Raw genomic sequence first — 13,122 nt, 5'->3', positions numbered from 1 at the left:
ACTTCTGAGTTTAATGCAACTATATCATCTGTTTTGTCTTGTTTTTAAGTGTTGACAGCCAGTAGACACCATGTTTATATTGAAGGAGGTTATGCATTTAATTTCGATCCTATTGGGAGATGATGTAGCTTTCTGTTTGTTCTGAGCAAACTTGTTTTGAGGTGGAAGGTGTTACAGGCTTTGGTTTTTTCAAGTCTGGCTTCTGAATGTGGACAGAGGCTCTTTCACAATTGACTCCCTCTACTTGTCTCCTCCCCTACATCTGCACTGACTGGCTTCACAGGTGAAAACAATATGGTGGAAGGAAGCCATTTATTTTGGTATAGGCCTCAGGTAGCCTGTTTCTGGTCTCAGGTTCAGGAATGGCTGAAAATGCATAGCATTGATCTAAAATTGACTCTAGAAATAGTACTGTTAGGAGATATGGAGAGACCAGGTCAGTCAATTACTAATATACTAATACTCTTAGTAAAAGTATTTATCTTCAACTCGCAATCTGTGGATTCTATTCGATTAGATACATTGAAATTTTACATTAAACATCCCAGCATAGTTGAAAGATATGTGTTGGGTAGAAACCCGAAGTGGGTGGCCAGCAGAGATAGATGGGATGGGCTGAGGGAAGCTGAGGGTTGGTATGTGGAATTGGAGACAAGTGGGAGTGGAGTTGCTGTGTGAGAGAGAGAATGATGGTCAAAGATAAAAGTTAAAACAAGTAAAAATTAAAAATAATAAAAAGTACATTTGAATGACACTAAGGGGCAGTGTTTTTACAACTAATGCCGGTTTGCCTGAGGCTGATGCTGTGCAGGTGTTTGTACACATGCTTATACTGTACACACACTCTCATTCAAATAAACACATACAAGAACACACACATACATGTAATAGTGCCAGACATGCACACAAACATATACAGTTGGCATTGCTGTTAAGATTTTAGTTGCCCTTGATGACCTTTGTTTAAAATGTATTATTATAAAACAAAAATGCATTGTTGTTTGCTGTTTACTTCTGTCGTTTCCTTTTTCTCTTTAGCTCATTCTCTTGATTGTTGGTGCATTGGGGGGTTCTTGGGGGTGGGGAATGGAATTAATTATATTTAAAAATGTTCTTCCTGGGGGATTGTGGGAGGGGTCTCGAATGCTTGAGGGACAGCTATTGGGGAACTGTGGGGGGATCTTGGAGGGTTCGGGTTCACGTTTTTTGGCCTGGTTGTAGATCGGTCAACGTGCCCTTGAGCAGGGCATTGACCCTGGATGCTTCTGTGTGTCGCTCTGAATGGGAGTCTGTTGGATGACTGGTGTCGTGTCTTTGGCTATGCCGGATTAAGTGATATGACATGCTAACCTATAAAATCCTTTCTCTGTAATTAATATTACCTGATTAAGCTAATCATGTAAATGTAATTAACTAGAAAGTCGGGGCACCACGGAAGAACGTTTATAGAGCCGTTATCTTCCGAATAAACTCTTAAAATACTTAGTAATATTTTACATCGATAGCAGTCAATATTAACCCTTATCTTATTTTCAGTCTCATAATGAAAGTTGTAAATTCTTGGCTATCTTCACGAACCCTGGCTAACAAGTTGAATCAGCAATACAAAATTGGGTTTAATTATTTATTTACTAAATACCTAAACTAATCACACAGAATTACAAATACACCGAATACAAATGATGTCATACATGATGGCTGGTTACACAAAGGAAAGGGGGTTGGGCTTGAATGAAAGAGCGGGAAGACTTAGGAACAAAGAAACAGCAGCTATGCTATCGTAAATACATTATCTTATGCATTCTAAATTACCGCCCATTTGGAAAAGGAAAATGCAATAAATATTTACTCTGAGCTGCGCTTCGGTAGATTGGTCGTAGATGCTGGCCGGGTTGGCCAACAGATCTTCCTGTCCTCGGAAGAATGTCTCTGGTGGTAAATTGGTTACGTGGTGGTATCTTTGTCTGTCTGTTAGACTGGATCCGTCGTCCGTCCTTTCCTAGCCCCCGTCTACAGCGGCCGCTGCTAACTCAACGGCTAGGAAGTATCACTTCTGTAGTGAATAAGCTCAAAGTTCATACCATTCGCCACCAAAGCTCACGCCGAGGTTGGCTTAGTTCTGTACTTGACGTGTGTCCTTCTAACGTAGAGGCTGCAGACCTCACGTACTGGAACATGCGGTTATCTTTTCGTCAAAGGCTTATATAGTGGAAGGGGGAAGGATGTGTTTCATCGTTTATAACCCCTGTCTCTTCACAGGGGTGGGCCACTGATCAAGCAGGGCACTTTCCTTATGAAAACCCAATTCTCTCATTTGGAAGCTAAAATTACATTTAATCTCCTAACAAACAATTTCAATATCAAACATTTCAATTGCATAACAATTCCATGTGACTCTGATAACTAGAGGGTGTATACTTTCCCAGGTACAGTTTATGTCGTCCTGTCATCAGTCATAATGTCTCAGATGACAACCGAACTGACATCCATGCTCATTACGTTCCAAAGCATATTTCCAACTGGTTTTATTACCAAAATATGGTTCCTTTCCCAATTTGTTTGATGTTCCCAGACTCTCTATATTTAACACAGGCTGTTCAAGTCCTTCAGTAGGGTCAGAAAGAGAGGGGAAGGGAGAAAGGTATTTATGGGGGGGTCATAAACCTTACCCACAGGCCAACGTCATGACACTGGTATGATGTAGTTGTTGAGCGGCTTCACTGCAAGTATATTGTATGTTTCGAATATTCAATAAATACATTAAAAAAATGAAATTAAAAATATGGTGGAAGGAAGCCCATCATTAGGCTGGCTTAGCTTTCACCTGGTCAGCTCTTTCAGATCAGAGAAGGAGAGGACAGACGAAGACAGATGTTTAGACTACTGAGAAAAGAGCCATAGTGTATTGGGTTAGTGTAATGTTGTTGTTTAATTAGCACAGGCTGTAGCTCTTCTAGGCCAGTCATTCTCAGTCACACGGATTGGATGGTTATCACAGGAGGTTGGTGGGACCTTAATTGCGGAGGGCAGGCTTGTAATGGCTGGAGCGTAATTGGTAGAATGATATCAAATACAAATGCATGATTTCTTTGTGTTTGATGCCATTTTATTTGCTCTGTTCCAGCCATTATTACGAGCCGTCCTCCCCTCAGCAGCCTCCACTGATTTAAACGATTTTACTTGAATCTTATGCATTCTGTCAATCACACACACCCACAAAACCCTGCCTAAGGCTGTCTCTCTGATAACTGGAGGTCATTGCCACCTGTTCTACTGTAGTCAATGATTAGTCCTAGTTGTTAGCTTAGTAACACAACCACAGACACTGTTTTGATAACTAATGGTTATTTATGATCCAACCCTTCATTCTGATGTTGTCACCACATAGAGGAAGTTAACAAGATATAAGTTCAAATGTAAACAGTAACATTCACTCTCTGTACTTAAGTGGCAGAGGTGTCTTGTCCTTCTAGATTCCATGTTAATATTAGATAAAGTATAAAACAGAGAGGTGTCTTATCCTTCTAGATTCCATGTTAATATTAGATAAAGTATAAAACAGAGAGGTGTCTTATCCTTCTAGATTCCATGTTAATATTAGATAAAGTATAAAACTGAGAGGTGTCTTGTCCTTCTAGATTCCATGTTAATATTAGATAAAGTATAAAACAGAGAGGTGTCTTGTCCTTCTAGATTCCATGTTAATATTAGATAAAGTATAAAACAGAGAGGTGTCTTGTCCTTCTAGATTCCATGTTAATATTAGACAAAGTATAAAACAGAGAGGTGTCTTGTCCTTCTAGATTCCATGTTAATATTAGACAAACTATAAAACAGAGAGGTGTCTTGTCCTTCTAGATTCCATGTTAATATTAGATAAAGTATAAAACAGAGAGGTGTCTTGTCCTTCTAGATTCCATGTTAATATTAGATAAAGTATAAAACAGAGAGGTGTCTTGTCCTTCTAGATTCCATGTTAATATTAGATAAAGTATAAAACAGAGAGGTGTCTTGTCCTTCTAGATTCCATGTTAATATTAGACAAAGTATAAAACAGAGAGGTGTCTTGTCCTTCTAGATTCCATGTTAATATTAGATAAAGTATAAAACAGAGAGGTGTCTTGTCCTTCTAGATTCCATGTTAATATTAGATAAACTATAAAACAGAGAGGTGTCTTGTCCTTCTAGATTCCATGTTAGATAAAACAGAGTAGAGAACAATAATGTACTAGTCAGGTAATGTCTTTAATCTAGATTAAATGATTTATTGAATTAGCAGGAAGTACACATTGTTTATGTTCAGAATAATAAAAGCACAAGAAGAAAACATACCTGATAAACATATACAGTCATTTCAAATGTATTTAAAAGTGTAAAACTTAACAGTAATTGACTGACAGCAGCTATTGAATGATATTAAACCCCTATTATACACCTCATTGTTTGACATATGAATTATTGTTTGTCAGCTTGTGTAGCAGACATGAGTCGTTCATGATTGCTCATGGTCAAGTGTTGAGGTAGTCCAACCTGCGACTTCAAAATCAGTGTCAGATCTCGGTCCGAGAGGGAAATACCTCGTCTAAGTAAGACGTTGGTTTCCCCCATGGGAGACTCAGGTTCAGATCAGTATCTTTGTGTGTGTGTGTTTCTGAATGTGTGCATGTGTTTGTACCATTCTATCAAATCACACCAGTCTTCAGAACATCATTAACATACAGTAGAGAGTTCATTTATCAGCAGTGCAGAGAAAGTACCTATGAGAAGCCTATTTCTCACAGATCCATTGTTTTGAATAGATACACTCAAAATCCCACAATGCTCCTTGGCCTGACGACTTGTAAATGATTCCCCCACAGTTCTGGTATGTACCACCATTGGGCTGTCCATCATCCCAATACCTGCAGTAGAGCCAACGCAGAGTTAGACTGACCACTCTCTCAGAACCTAGAGTATGAACAACACAGAGAATCAGTCCTACTCCTTCCACTGTGGTCAGTGTTATTAGATCAGTAATCTCTTACCTTGGGGTGGTCAGTGTTATTATAGAGCAGTAGTCTCTTACCTTGGGGTGGTCAGTGTTATTAGATCAGTAGTCTGTTACCTTGGGGTGGTCAGTGTTATTATAGAGCAGTAGTCTGTTACCTTGGGGTGGTCAGTGTTATTAGATCAGTAGTCTGTTACCTTGGGGTGGTCAGTGTTATTATAGAGCAGTAGTCTCTTACCTTGGGGTGGTCAGTGTTATTAGATCAGTAGTCTGTTACCCTGGGGTGGTCAGTGTTATTATAGAGCAGTAGTCTCTTACCTTGGGGTGGTCAGTGTTATTAGATCAGTAGTCTCTCACCTTGGGGTGGTCAGTGTTATTAGATCAGTAATCTCTTACCTTGGGGTGGTCAGTGTTGTTAGAGCAGTAATCTCTTACCTTGTGATGGTCAGTGTTATTATAGAACAGTAGTCTCTTACCTTGGGGTGGTCAGTGTTACTATACAGCAGTAGTCTCTTACCTTGGGGTGGTCAGTTGTCACGGTTATCGTCGGTGAAGGAGGACCAAAATGCAGCAGGACTGTGTTTGTTCATTTTGAACATTTATTAAATCAAAATGAACACAAAAACAACAAACAAGAGAACGAACGATCCACAGACAGTCTGTTTTGTGTTTAGCCTTGTGCCTTGCCAATCTCCCACAATTAAACAAACAAACACACCCAACTAATATAGGACGTCCAATCAAAGGCAACACCACACAGCTGCCTTCAATTGGAAGTCCACCCCAATTAACCAAACATAGACATACAACTAACTAGATAAACAGAAATACGTAAACAAAGATCATAACCCAAAAACCCGGAAATACTAAATCAAACACCCTTTTTCCAAAACACCACCCCGAACCACATAAAACAAATACCCTCTGCCACGTCCTGACCAAACTACAATACCAATTAACCCTTATCCTGGCCAGGACGTGACAGTACCCCCCCCTTAAAGGTGCTAACCCCGGAAGCACCTTAACAAAAATAACCCCAAACAACACCAACATTTCCCCTCTACTAAAAGGGAGGGAAGGGAGGGTGGCTGCCGTCAACGACAGCACTGTGCTACACCCCCTCCCCATCCCACCTATATCAGGAGGTGGCTCCGGTTCTGGCCGTTCCAGGCAGTTGGGCCACTCTGGCAGCTCGGGGCAGTCCGGCAGCTCGGGGCAGTCTGGCCACTCCGGCAGTTCGGGGCAGTCTGGCCACTCCGGCAGTTCGGGGCAGTCTGGCCACTCCGGCAGTTCGGGGCAGTCTGGCCACTCCGGCAGTTCGGGGCAGTCTGGCCACTCTGGCGACTGTTGACTGGCGGGCAGCTCTGGCGACTGTTGACTGGCGGGCAGCTCTGGCGACTGTTGACTGGCGGGCAGCTCTGGCGACTGTTGACTGGCGGGCAGCTCTGGCGACTGTTGACTGGCGGGCAGCTCTGGCGACTGTTGACTGGCGGGCAGCTCTGGCGACTGTTGACTGGCGGGCAGCTCTGGCGACTGTTGACTGGCGGGCTGCTCTGGCGACTGTTGACTGGCGGGCAGCTCTGGTGACTGTTGACTGGCGAGGCTGGGTTTACGCACTTGAAGCCTGGTGCGTGGTGCTGGTACTGGGCGTACCAGATTGTGAACACGCACCTCCAGGCTAGTGCAGGGAGCGGGAACAGGACGAGTCGGACTGGGTTGACGCACTTCCGGGTCCGCACGAGAGACAGGAGCTGGAAACCCAGGGCTATGGAGGCGCACAGTCGGTCTTGATCTTACCTCCTGCACAACCCGTCTTGGCTGGATGGAACTAGTAGCCCTGTACGAGCGGGGTGCTTGTACAGGGCAGACTGGGCTGTGCAGGGGCCTGATGGTAGCTGTGCGTAGAGCGGGAGTTGGGTAGCCTGGTCCTCGGAGGCGTACCGGCGACCAGATGCGCTGCGCAGGCATCCTCCTACCAGGCTGGATACCCGCTCTAGCACGGCACCTGCGAGGGGCTGGAATAACGCGCACCGGACTGTGCGTGCGTATGGGTGAGAGTGCGCTCCTCAGCGAAACATGGCGCTCTCCACCTCATACGCTCCTCCATATAACCACGGGTAGCTGGCTTCCGGCTCTTCCTATGCCTAGCCAAACTACCCGTGTGCCCCCCCAAAAAAAATTCTTGGGGGTGCCTCTCGTGCTTCAACGCCAGTCGTGTTCCTCGGAAACGTTCCCGGTCCATACCAGCCTTTCGCCTTTCCTCTCTCTCTCTTACCACCTGGCCCCATGGAAGGCGATCGTTTCCTGATTGGATCTCCTCCCAAGTGTAGGAGCCTTCTCCCTTCAAGATCTCCTCCCAAGTCCATCTCTCACCATAGTCCAACTCAAAATCCCACTGCTCCTTCCTCTGCTGCTTGGTCCTGGTTTGGTGGGAGATTCTGTCACGGTTATCGTCGGTGAAGGAGGACCAAAATGCAGCAGGACTGTGTTTGTTCATTTTGAACATTTATTAAATCAAAATGAACACAAAAACAACAAACAAGAGAACGAACGATCCACAGACAGTCTGGCAAGGCACAAGGCTAAACACAGAACAATCTCTCACAATTAAACAAACAAACACACCCAACTAATATAGGACTTCCAAGCAAAGGCAACACCACACAGCTGCCTTCAATTGGAAGTCCACCCCAATTAACCAAACATAGACATACAACTAACTAGATAAACATAGAAATACGTAAACAAAGATCATAACCCAAAAACCCGTAAATACTAAATCAAACACCCTTTTTCCAAAACACCCCCCCGAACCACATAAAACAAATACCCTCTGCCACGTCCTGACCAAACTACAATACCAATTAACCCTTATACTGGCCAGGACGTGACATCAGTGTTATTATAGAGCAGTAGTCTCTCACCTTGGGGTGGTCAGCGTTATTATAGAGCAGTAGTCTCTTACCTTGGGGTGGTCAGTGTTATTATAGAGCAGTAGTCTCTTACCTTGGGGTGGTCAGTGTTACTATACAGCAGTAGTCTCTTACCTTGGGGTGGTCAGTGTTATTATAGAGTAGTAGACTCTTACCTTGGGGTGGTCAGTGTTACTATACAGCAGTAGTCTCTTACCTTGGGGTGGTCAGTGTTATTATACAGCAGTAATCTCTTACCCCGGGGTGGTCAGTGTTATTATAGAGCAGTAGTCTGTTACCTTGGGGTGGTCAGTGTTACTATACAGCAGTAGTCTCTTACCTTGGGGTGGTCAGTGTTATTAGATCAGTAATCTCTTACCTTGTGGTGGTCAGTGTTGTTAGAGCAGTAATCTCTTACCTTGGGGTGGTCAGTGTTACTATACAGCAGTAGTCTCTTACCTTGGGGTGGTCAGTGTTATTATAGAGCAGTAGTCTCTTACCTTGGGGTGGTCAGTGTTATTATAGAGCAGTAGTATCTTACCTTGGGGTGGTCAGTGTTATTATAGAGTAGTAGTCTCTTACATTGGGGTGGTCAGTGTTACTATACAGCAGTAGGCTCTTACCCTGGGGTGGTCAGTGTTATTATAGAGCAGTAGTATCTTACCTTGGGGTGGTCAGTGTTATTATAGAGTAGTAGTCTCTTACATTGGGGTGGTCAGTGTTACTATACAGCAGTAGTCTCTTACCCTGGGGTGGTCAGTGTTATTATAGAGCAGTAGACTCTTACCTTGGGGTGGTCAGTGTTATTAGAGCAGTAGACTCTTAACTTGGGGTGGTCCGTGTTATTAGAGCAGTAGACTCTTACCTTGGGGTGGTCAGTGTTATTAGAGCAGTAGTCTCTCACCTTGGGGGGGTCAGTGTTATTAGAGCAGTAGTCTCTTACCTTGGGGTGGTCAGTGTTATTATAGAGCAGTAGTCTCTCACCTTGGGGTGGTCAGTGTTATTATAGAGCAGTAGTCTCTTACCTTGGGGTGGTCAGTGTTATTATAGATCAGTAGTCTCTTAACTTGGGATGGTCAGTGTTATTATAGAGCAGTAGTCTCTCACCTTGGGGTGGTCAGTGTTATTAGAGCAGTAGACTCTTACCTTGGGGTGGTCAGTGTTATTAGAGCAGTAGACTCTTACCTTGGGGTGGTCAGTGTTATTAGAGCAGTAGTCTCTCACCTTGGGCTGGTCAGTGTTATTAGAGCAGTAGTCTCTTACCTTGGGGTGGTCAGTGTTATTATAGAGCAGTAGTCTCTCACCTTGGGGTGGTCAGTGTTATTATAGAGCAGTAGTCTCTTACCTTGGGGTGGTCAGTGTTATTATAGATCAGTAGTCTCTTACCTTGGGGTGGTCAGTGTTATTATAGAGCAGTAGTCTCTCACCTTTTTTATTTATTTTATTTCACCTTTATTTAACCAGGTAGGCAAGTTGAGAACAAGTTCTCATTTACAATTGCGACCTGGCCAAGATAAAGCAAAGCAGTTCGACAACATACAAAAACACAGAGTTACACATGGAGTAAAACAACATACAATCAATGATGCAGTAGAAGAAAAAAAATAATAATAAAAAAATAAGATTATATACAATGTGAGCAAATGATGTGAGATAAGGCAGGTAAAGGCAAAAAATGCCATGGTGGCAAAATAAATAAAGTATAGCAAGAAAAACACTGGAATGGTAGATTTGTAGTTTGAAGAAAGTTCAGAGATAAAATATAAATAATATGGTGCAAAGGAGCAAAATAAATAAAATAAATAAATACAGTAGGGGAAGAGGTAGTAGTTTGGGCTAAATTATAGATGGGCTATGTACAGATGCAGTGATCTGTGAGCTGCTCTGACAGCTGGTGCTTAAAGCTAGTGAGGGAGATAAGTGTTTCCAGTTTCAGAGATTTTTGTAGTTCGTTCCAGTCATTGGCAGCAGAGAACTGGAAGGAGAGACGACCAAAGGAGGAGTTGGCTTTAGGGGTGACCAGAGAGATATACCTGCTGGAGCGCGTGCTACAGGTGGGTGCTGCTATGGTAAAGGGACTTTACCTAGCAGGGTCTTGTAGATGACCTGGAGCCAGTGTGTTTGGCGACGATTATGAAGCGAAGGCCAGCCAACGAGAGCGTACAGGTCGCAGTGGTGGGTAGTATATGGGGCTTTGGTGACAAAACGGATGGCACTGTGATAGACTGCATCCAGCTTGTTGAGTAGGGTATTGGAAGCTATTTTGTAAATGACATCGCCGAAGTCGAGGATTGGTAGGATGGTCAGTTTTACGAGGGTATGTTTGGCAGCATGAGTGAAGGATGCTTTGTTGCGAAATAGGAAGCCGATTCGAGATTTCACTTTGGATTGGAGATGATTGATGTGAGTCTGGAAGGAGAGTTTACAGTCTAACCAGACACCTAGGTATTTGTAGTTGTCCACAAATTCTAAGTTAGAACCGTCCAGAGAAGTGATGCTGGACAGGCGGGCAGGTGCAGGCAGCGATCGGTTGAAGAGCATGCATTTAGTTTTACTTGTATTTAGGAGCAGTTGGAGACCACGGAAGGAGAGTTGAATGGCATTGAAGCTCGTCTGGAGGGTTGTTAACACAGTGTCCAAAGAAGGGCCAGAAGTGTACAGAATGGTGTCGTCTGCGTAGAGGTGGATCAGAGATTCACCAGCAGCAAGAGCGACATCATTTATGTATACAGAGAAAAGAGTTGGCCCAAGAATTGAACCCTGTGGTACCCCCATAGAGACTGCCAGAGGTCCAGACAGTAGGCCCTCCGATTTGACACACTGAACTCTGTCAGAGAAGTAGTTGGTGAACCAGGCGACGCAATCGTTTGAGAAACCAAGGCTACTGAGTCTGCCGATGAGGATGTGGTGATTAACAGAGTCAAAAGCTTTGGCCAGGTCAATGAATACGGCAGCACAGTATTGTTTCTTATCGATGGCGGTTACGATGTCGTTTAGGACCTTGAGCGTGGCTGAGGTGCACCCATGACCAGCTCTGAAACCAGATTGCATAGCGGAGAGGGTGCGGTGGGATTCGAAATGGTCGGTAATCTGTTTGTTAACTTGGCTTTCGAAGACCTTAGAAAGGCAGGGTAGGATGGATATAGGTCTGTAGCAATTTGGGTCAAGAGTGTCACCTCCTTTGAAGAGGGGGATGACAGCAGCTGCTTTCCAATCTATGGGAATCTCAGACGACACGAAAGAGAGGTTGAACAGGCTAGTAATAGGGGTTGCAATAATTTCGGCAGATAATTTTAGAAAGAGAGGGTCCAGATTGTCAAGCCCAGCTGATTTGTAGGGGTCCAGGTTTTGCAGCTCTTTCAGAACATCAGCTGAATGGATTTGGGAGAAGGAGAAATGGGGGAGGCTTGGGCGAGTAGCTGTGGGGGGTGCAGTGCTGTTGAATGCAGTAGGGGTAGTTAGGTGGAAAGCATGGCCAGCCGTAGAAAAATGCTTGTTGAAATTCTCAATTATAGTGAGCTTATCGGTGGTGACAGAGTTTCCTATCCTCAGTGCAGTGGGCAGTTGGGAGGAGGTGTTCTTATTCTCCATGGACTTTACAATGTCCCAGAACTTTTTAGAGTTGGAGTTGCACGAAGCGAATTTCTGTTTGAAAAAGCTAGCCTTGGCGTTTCTAACTGCCTGTGTGTATTGGTTTCTAACTTCCCTAAAAAGTTGCATATCGCGGGGGCAGTTCGATGCTAATGCAGAACGCCACAGGATATTTTTGTGTTGGTTAAGGGCAGTCAGGTCTGGGGAGAACCAAGGGCTATATCTGTTCCTGGTTCTAAATTTCTTGAAAGGGGCATGCTTATTTAAGATGGAGAGGAAGGCATTTTTAAAAAATAACCAGGCATCCTCTACTGACGGGATGAGGTCAATATCCTTCCAGGATACCAGGGCCAGGTCGATTAGAAAGGCTTGCTCGTTGAAATGTTTCAGGGAGCGTTTGACAGTGATGAGTGGAGGTCGTTTGACCGCTGACCCATTACGGGTGCAGGCAATGAGGCAGTGATCGCTGAGATCTTGGTTGAAAACAGCAGAGGTGTATTTAGAGGGCACGTTGGTTAGGATGATATCTATGAGGGTGCCAGTGTTTGCGGCTTTGGGGTTGTACCTGGTGGGTTCATTAATAATTTGTGTGAGATTGAGGGCATCAAGCTTGGATTGTAGGATGGCTGGGGTGTTAAGCATGTCCCAGTTTAGGTCACCTAGTAGCACGAGCTCTGAAGATAGATGGGGGGCAATCAGTTCACATATGGTGTCCAGAGCACAACTAGGGGCCGAGGGGGGTCTATAGCAGGCGGCAACGGTGAGAGACTTGTTTTTGGAGAGGTGGATTTTTAAAAGTAGAAGTTCAAATTGTTTGGGTACAGACCTGGATAGCAGGACAGAACTCTGCAGGCTATCTCTGCAGTAGATTGCAACACCGCCCCCTTTGGTCGTTCTATCTTGTCTGAAAACGTTGTAGTTAGGGATGAAGATTTCAGAGTTTTTGGTGGACTTCCTAAGCCAAGATTCAGACACAGCTAGGACATCCGGGTTGGCAGAGTGTGCTAAAGCAGTGAATAAAACAAACTTAGGGAGGAGGCTTCTAATGTTAACATGCATGAAACCAAGGTTATTACGGTTACAGAAGTCATCAAAAGAGAGCGCCTGGGGAGTAGGAGTGGAGCCAGGCACTGCAGGGCCTGGATTCACCTCTACATCCCCAGAGGAGCAGAGAAGAATAAGTATGAGGGTACGGCTAAAAGCTATAAGAATTGGTCGTCTGTGACGTCCAGAATAGAGAGAAAAAGGAGCAGGTTTCTGGGGGCGATAAAATAGCTTCAAGGTATAATGTACAGACAAAGGTATGGTGGGATGTGAGTACAGAGGAGGTAAACCTAGGCATTTAGTGATTATGAGAGAGATATTGTCTCTAGAAACATCATTGAAACCAGAAGATGTCATAGCATGTGTGGGTGGAGGAACTGAGAGGTTGGATAAGGTATAATGAGCAGGGCTAGAGGCTCTACAGTGAAATAAGCCAATAAACACTAACCAGAACAGCAATGGAGAAGGCATATTGACATTAAGGAGAGGCATGCTTAGCCGAGTGATCAAAGGGTCCAGTGAGATTCAGACAGCTAGCCGGGCCATAGGTAGCAAGCTGGTGGAAGATGGGAGGGAGGTCTGTTTTTA

The 13,122-nt window shown here is 44.2% G+C and overlaps 1 long non-coding RNA gene across 4 annotated transcripts in view; it reads right to left on the bottom strand.

Moving 5' to 3' along the window:
* The window catches only part of LOC106602118 (receptor-type tyrosine-protein phosphatase H), a 94,382-nt gene that overhangs the window by 41,207 nt on the left and 40,053 nt on the right, over positions 1-13,122 (bottom strand). For 2 of the 4 annotated variants that reach the window (XR_014392080.1, XR_014392082.1), the window contains one exon: positions 4,245-4,901. The exons of 1 other annotated variant lie outside the window; for it this stretch is intronic. This is a non-coding gene — a long non-coding RNA (receptor-type tyrosine-protein phosphatase H). Of the gene's footprint in view, positions 1-4,244; positions 4,948-13,122 lie in introns of those variants that run through there. One more of the 4 variants, XR_014392081.1, reaches the window with a different exon arrangement.

The sequence above is a fragment of the Salmo salar genome, chromosome 04, assembly GCF_965601325.2.
Source record: "Salmo salar chromosome 04, fSalSal1, whole genome shotgun sequence".
NCBI classification, from domain to species: domain Eukaryota; kingdom Metazoa; phylum Chordata; class Actinopteri; order Salmoniformes; family Salmonidae; genus Salmo; species Salmo salar.
The sequence above is the reverse complement of the archived record's forward strand: the minus strand, read 5'-3'. Positions and strand labels throughout refer to the sequence as shown.